At 39.3% G+C, this 7,696-nt stretch overlaps 1 long non-coding RNA gene across 1 annotated transcript in view; it reads left to right on the plus strand.

Moving 5' to 3' along the window:
* Positions 1 to 406: 406 nt before the first annotated feature.
* LOC111871174 overlaps positions 407 to 7,696 on the plus strand; it is a 12,050-nt gene continuing 4,760 nt past the window's right edge. Inside the window, exon 1 of the long non-coding RNA XR_002843987.2 lies at positions 407 to 680. This is a non-coding gene — a long non-coding RNA (uncharacterized LOC111871174). The remainder of the gene's footprint in view (positions 681 to 7,696) is intronic.

The raw sequence follows: 7,696 nt of genomic DNA on the forward strand, positions 1-7,696 counted from the left end.
ATGTGACAATCATTTCAAATTCTCGAGTAGTTTCAATTCCCTAATGCTGCACTTTTGATAAAATATAATTTTTTTTAGTACTCTTACCTTTGCAATGATGCATTCATATGCGCCATAATGTATTTTCCTGGAAATAGTTTTACATTAAGGCCAGTGAGATATGTCAAATCCGAAAGTATTTATTAGGAAACACGCATATAAGCAGCCTACGCCGTTTGTAGGGGAAGTGGAGAGACTATTATCCGCCTTCAGTATTCGGCCAGACGGTAGTTGCAGCCCGAACAGATTATGTTCATTACATATTTTGTCATATTAAATGTTTTAAGTAACCTTTGACTATTTGAGAATGTATTTAAACTCGAAAAGCCGACAGAGGAGAAACTGAATTCGCGCAGGGATCCTAACGACCCTAACGCTAGCGTCCCGGCGCCGCGCATCTAGATGGGCAGTAGCACGGTTTCACTTCACTCTCTTCCATAGTGGAAACACGATATGGCAGCTTTGTCGTGGACTGGACCTACGATTAGAGTTCGCGTCAGCCGCTGCAGGTAGTGAGACACGACAGAACTTCCGTGTCAATTTGATGTTAAGTAAAGGAAGCGCATATTTCTTGGCCGTTCACATTTATTGTGAATGCCACTGGAGAGAGGATTTCAGTGTATTTAATTCGAATTACTTCGGTAAGTTGAATGTACATGTTGTATAACTTATTAAGCCCGTAATATATATATAATTCCTTTCAGGAAGAACTTTGTTCGATTCCGAAAACTGTTACGTGACTTTATATTGTTCAATTTCAAGAATCCAATTGCTACAGTCATGACCCTGACTTCCTTAATGAAGGTCTCTGTGTGGATTCCAGTGTTAAATTGTGCAAGTATCTTTCACTTCTCATGCTTTTCTTCATTTTTATAGCTTTACATACCAATAGTTTCGTATTGTTTAAAGTATCGCTAGAAGGTATCTGATTCGAAACTGGTTACACTGATATATATTTCGCGGCTTTTCTTTATTTCTTTAGATTAAATTCTTTTAACAATTTTGTGGAGATGGTAAATGGAGAAGTGAGACGTAACGTAAACAGTACGTCATGTATGTATGAACGTAGGAGAAGGATAACAGGCGTACGGGGTATATTTTTTCTCTTCTAATTTATGGGGCTTTAAAAATTATTAGCCAAATACTGACGCTTGTTTCACAGAATTTTAACCAATAATCAATACATTCCTGTCAACAACCAAGGAATTAATTTTTATCGACAGTTTGTGTTTATATACCTTGCTAGAGATTGGCCAGACGAGTTTTGATCAAGCGTAAAATCAAATATTTACAATTCTGATTTGTTTAACTTTTAGGGCACTAAACTAATTTGATTTATGCTTTGTATAATGGAAATATTTGCCAAGCAGTAAGAGCGAAATAAATTGTAGGTGAAAGTATGTGGGCACTTGAGGACCTACGTATTCGGAGAGAGCTTGTGCCCCAGTCTAGTTAGTATAATACAGCAGCAAGCACGGCATAAATTTGTTTCTGTTTAGAAACTCTATCTTAATATAATTTCTAGAATCTAGAAAGCGTCTATTTTCGGCTAGAGACATTTAAGTTAAGTAAAATCCTTTCGTTCTTGCCACAGCTCCCCGCATTTTTCTGTTCTTCGACAAGGATTGGGTGCTATTCAGCACATTCGGAAGTCAAATTTGTGCCATTTGGCTTTCTTGTTTAGGCCTGCCATTTTCCTCCAGTATAATAAGAGCATACGAATGCTATTTTATGGGTCCTGTCTCCTTTTAATGTTTCTGAATGTCTCCAATTCAACTGATCATTTTTCGCGGTAACGTAGTTGGTTGAGACACTCTTCTACAAGCAGGGAGGTCGTGGTTTCGATTCCCGATGAGATAGTTAGATTTCGTAACTGATCTAATCTTTCTAGTAGCAATGCGGCCCTTTGGTAGACTCAGCCTCTTAACAGAAATGACTACCAGAAATCCTCCTGAGGGTAAAGGGCGGCCAGCGCATAACGCTGACATCCTCACCGTCATCTGTGAGGCAATTGTCTGGAAAATGTAGGCGCCTCGACGTCTCACAACCTTATGGGCCTTCATGGCCTGTTAACAGAGAAACTTTACCATTTATTATGTACAAAATATATTATTTACTTTTAATTCTCTCTATGAAAAGCATTTTAGAAGATATCTTCCGTACTCTTTATATTCTTTTGCTATTCTTTATCTCGTCTTCCATTTCATTAATATATATTGCGAAAGAAACCTTAGTGCCAAGCTTAAGAAAGTTGCTATCTCTTGAAACTCTTATAATCAGGCTGACATGCAAATATTCAGGTGTCAGAATTACGGTTGGCGTGACATAAAATTATATTTTTCCCTTCTATGCCGTTGGTTTATGGAAGTTATGTGAATGTTATAAAGAAACATACAGTGTAAAATAATGTAATTTTGTACGAAAATAAATTGTTCGCTTAAAGGCCATAACATTAAATGTAGGGATTTGAAAAAACGGTATTGTAGAATGACTTTATTTAAAGCAATGATGCTGGTTGCCAGTCGTCATTTAGGAATTAATAATTTTGCTGTTTTCTTTGTTTAGATTTTAAAATTTTCAGCATAAAAACATTAAAATGCCTCTCGTGAAACACCATCCTAGCTTGTGTGTACGAAATAGCGGCTCTGAAATATGAGCTGCATGCGAAATAATTCGACTGTGTAAAGGTGAACTACGTGTTACCAGGTAAAGCCTATCGCAATTCCCTCTTTAAAGACAACAAAAAGGGAATTATTTTATTTTTAGAACACACAATAATTCCAAAAAGTTGCTGACTGGACAAGTATGCGCCATAAATATCTCTTGTCGGTTTCTGCAATTGCTTTCCGAATCCAGAATCCAAATACGTAATTTATTTGCGAAGTGCTATGAAGGGGAGAGCAGAACTATTTATTGAAGTAAAATGTCTTTCTTGTTTACAATATTATATTTAAGCATCCTGTTGCACTCTACACGATAAATAACAATGTAACGAAGAACGATAACAAATAAATAATAATGTGTTTTTTAAATGTTAAATTTTAGACTGGGTTCAGTGTGGCAGTAACGTAAGAGTATACACCTGATGATGGCCGTTGGAGGCCGAAACATGTAGTGTTGAAGAGAACAAGATCAAGGACATATAATATATATTGTTTGCACTTGGGACGGATTTTGTATCATTTATCGTCTTTCTTGTATCTGGCTGACTGAAGTATAGTAAATAATATATCCCCTTCTGCACTATAGTATGACCAACTAGGTATAAATAAAATTAACCAATTCCGTGGAGCCGAGACCTCAACGGCACCAGTTTTTTTATTGCTAGTGAGGTGGAACTAAGTCCCCTTGTACTGCGGCCATTTCTGGCCTATTGTACGAGCCCCAGATGATAGGTGACGGTGATTGTGGAGCAATTGGTGGAATGGAGATTAGCAGGGGAAACCGAAGTACTCGGAGAAAACCTGCCCCAGAGCCCACAAATGCCACTTGACCAGACCCGGGATCGAACCCGGGCCGCCGCGGTGGAAAGACAGCGACTAACCGCTTGAGCTATGGCGCGGCCTTCCATGGAGCCGAGACCTCAACGACTCCAGCTTCTCAGTTACTCAAGAATTTCTCAACAATTTTATTGAAATTGAAGGTTCATTACGGCGTTCACAAGAGCTCTCCACTTATCACTATCCTGAACCAGATGAATCCAGTCTATTTCACCCCATCCTGTTTCTCCAAGATCCATTTTATTATTATCCTCCCACTTAGTGTAAGTCTTCATAGTAGTCTATATCCAGCTGGCTTTCCCCCTAAATCCCTGTATGGATTCATCTTCTCCCCATGCGTGCTACATTCCCTGTCCATTTTATCCTCCTTGTCCCGACGTGGATGAGAAGGTGACGTTGAAAGCCCGTCAGTGCTGATATTAGTAGAATTCAGAGATTCAGGTTAGGGTTCAATGGCTAGGTTTGTGGCCGCATTCATGAGCTTTCGGTTAACACTCTGCAGTAGGGGCTTCCTCAAGTTTCGTAAGATGCAGTACTTCGAATCTGAGAGGAAAATCTTCGCCAGAAGATTTGAAGAGATATTCTAGTGATGAAGTTTTCTGAATCGCCCGCCCTGCTTCTATTTCAGTGTGCGTGACGGTGAGGTTTATTGCCCAAGAGCTGTAAACTACGCCGTTACTCAGTCTGATCTAGAGATTCGCTTACTTTACGAGAGTTCGGCTGGATCTTACAGTGTGCATCAGAGTGCAGGGGATAGGGGGCAACTGTCTGGAACGAACACGTTTAGTCCAAAGAAAGACGAGACAGCTTATTGACAGAGGTCACTGACAGTTTGAGAACGCCTATTGTATATAATGTTATAATCGAATGGGACAAAATGAGAAACAGATGTTTCAATAGGTTGCACAGTCCTGTGTTCAGACCTAGTCTGTTTTGAAAGTGCAACCGGAAATCTATGTGAATATTCTATAAATGAACTGTTACAAATTATGCTGTGTTGGTGACACAGTACTTAACAATCTGACAAGACATGGGATATTTCTATGAGTATCAGAAATGTTTGTAGTCGATGTTTTAATGTGCTGGAAGTTAACTTACAATTAAATACTACAACGAATTATTTTTAATACTATACATTAAAATGTTGAAAGTTGATACCGACCGTAGAATTAAACAAAATTTGTAGAAATAACTACGGATGTCCAAGAAAGTGAGTCCTTTTTGAGACGATCATATTCACCCAGTCAAGTCTAATATTTCCATATTTTATTTCGATTGAAAGTTGCCATCCTGCCACGTGTACTGTAGCGTAGATAATTTTGACCTCGAAATCGACGCTTCAGTATTCAGGTGTTGCTCCCGCGGTTTCTTTGTACCCAGCTTTCCTGTCCACTAAAGAAGAATTACATTTCGGGTAACAACGTAACGTAATGGTTTTTGGCGACAGAGGAACGACTCCGCTGTAGAAGCAATAACGCTCCTTCCTAAGGCTTCCGGCTGTATTCCGTGCTTGGAGCCTTTTATCCTTACTACTAGGTCCATCTAGATATTAAATAGTTTGGAACGCCACTCATTTTTAAGCGAACATTCTCGAGTGGGAAACCCGGAGTATGATTACAGCCTCCCGTCAGCTTCTGATAATATCTTTAGTTGGTCAGTATATTTAATGTAAATTGTCCCTGTACTTAATTAAGCATCACGCCAAGAAGACGTGTGAGGAAATTTATGTATAGCGCCACCATTCTTGACCTAGGCTGTAGATGGAGGTGAGTGGTAAGTTTCACGCCCCTACCGCTTTACCCACACGGGAAACAGTTCCCGGTACCCACTGCGTAGGAGGCTGGGTGAGCTTCCAACCCCTATGGACCGTATGGAAATGAGAGGAATGTTTTACCCCTGCCAGAAGTTGAACTCCGGCCGTCCAGCCCATAGCCCGTCTCTATGCCGTCTCAGCTATCCCAGCTCCTGCCAGTATATTTGCTAGAAACCCTGTCACCGTGAAAACGAAATCCCGCCATTGTTAACAAACCTGAGTGAGAATAATTTGAGTCATATCTCCACCAACTGCCCTCTTATGCACGTCCATTTTCTCGAGTACTTTTTACATATCTATTTTTTGTACTCCAAAACGCTTTCGTAAGGACTGAAGTATTTCCGTAAACACTGTCTTAGCTTTACAAAGAATGGAAATGCCAGAGAATTTGCATAACAGGCACGGCGATGCAGTCCTCAAGAGACCAATATGGCCGGTCTCCTTGGCTGACAGTTCTCTGTTTATACGGGTGTATGCAACATACATGCGTGTGTCCGTGTGCTCCTCTGTTGTCATTAGCAGTGTACATGTCATCTATCGTCAGAGCAGGACATGCATAAACGTTTATTATAATTAACTAACTGCATGGAGCTGATCCCTTCTTGAGAAGCTACCAATTGTTCAGTTACTCAAGAATTTCCCAACATTTTATGGATCGTGAAGGTACATTACCGTGTTCACAAAAGTCCTTCACTGGTCCCTATCCTGAGCCAACGTGTATTATAGTAATATTAAATATCAGCATTCTGTTGCACTGGTTAATGATTTAATTTTCAAGGGCAGTCTTGAAGGTGTGACTTCTTGTTGTGCTCGTAGACAGTTGCTGTGCTACGTTGTTACGTTTTTATATAAATGTTACTTCTACGGCAGATTTAGTCCTTACAGAATCATCACCATGAAGCTTCTTTTAACCTATTGCTGCACGGTATTCCATTTTCCAGTTTATTGTTCTAAAACTTGGTTAAAAATAGTTCCAGTTATTGTTGAATTTCTTTAAAAATTATCCCTTCTACTGTACATATTTAGAACATTCCTTGGTTTCCTGGATTATATGCGGAATCTTGTTGTGGTGTAGAGCGTTCGTATTGTGTTGTGTTTTCAGTATTTTAAATCAGATCAATTGTGTACCACTTCGAACCCCCAACCGAATTTATACGCTTTTGTAACGGTCCTGAAGGCGAAGGACTTAAAATATCTGATCTGGATTTATACTCCGATTAGTGTTAAAAAAATTAAAACGACTTTCATCAGAAAATAGTTCTGTTACGGTAGGTCTCTCCAAAATCATTGCCTCCGTAAGACGTGACTTTCTCAGTTTGTGTTATTATTTGGAATTGTGCTAGACGTAAGATTTGTGTTTCATTGGTTCAATTGGAATTTGTTTCTGAACGAACATAGATGACCCAGAATTTAGAATCACTTAGTCTTATTTTAATCACTAGGTAAAAATGATAATCGTTTTATTGAAATCCGTTTATCGAAGTTTATTTAATTTGATAGGTGACGAAAGCGGCAGAACAGGGGAAATCCACGTCACTATCTACATAATTTGTAAAAAAAAAATCGATATCGTACGATTCGAGGCCGAAAAGAAATTCATTGTAAAATCATACACGAGAAGTTATTCCATGTCTGCCAGATGTTAATTCCCATCTAACACAGCAGAGTGTTTAATGAGGGAATCCACGGTTCCTCTGTACACAATGCAATGGAAATCTGATAGGAGATGCTACTGCTCTCTGTCCGGTGTACAAGGATCAATGATACTGCAGTTCAAACTCAGGTATTCGTACAGCCTATCATGTTTCCACATCACTTCCCCATAATGAACTGTCATTTTGTAGGGCAACACACAATGGTCATCTCAAATCGCAGATTGTAAAGCAAACTAAGAACTTGTTCTTCATATAATCTGGATTTATAACTGTTTTCTAACAAAGATAAAGACACAGCTGGCTTGCGAACTTTATAAAACTCTAACCATTGTCGTCAAGTTTTGGAACTTTCAATCCGTTTCGCCCCTCTACAGGACAGGTTAATCCTTCTAGCGTAACTTGAGCCTTAAATGGAATTTGTTCCTGCAGGTGTTCAGTAACTGTTGTGGAAATCGTTTCCTTTCTTTGAACATGAATCCATGAAAATGCACTTAATTATACTGGTTGGATTAAATACATTTAGTTCGTTTCTAATCAAGGTTTCTGCCCATGATTTGAGGTTATCACAGCGGTGGTTATGAGGAGTTCCATCCTCTGGGATTTGACGCCCACATTGCCAACTTCTTCACATTGAAGAAAGCAGTCTTCTGGGATTTGGCACCGTGTATATGTGGTGTTAACCGACGTTT

This window comes from Cryptotermes secundus, unplaced genomic scaffold (genome assembly GCF_002891405.2).
Source record: "Cryptotermes secundus unplaced genomic scaffold, Csec_1.0 scaffold419, whole genome shotgun sequence".
NCBI lineage: Eukaryota > Metazoa > Arthropoda > Insecta > Blattodea > Kalotermitidae > Cryptotermes > Cryptotermes secundus.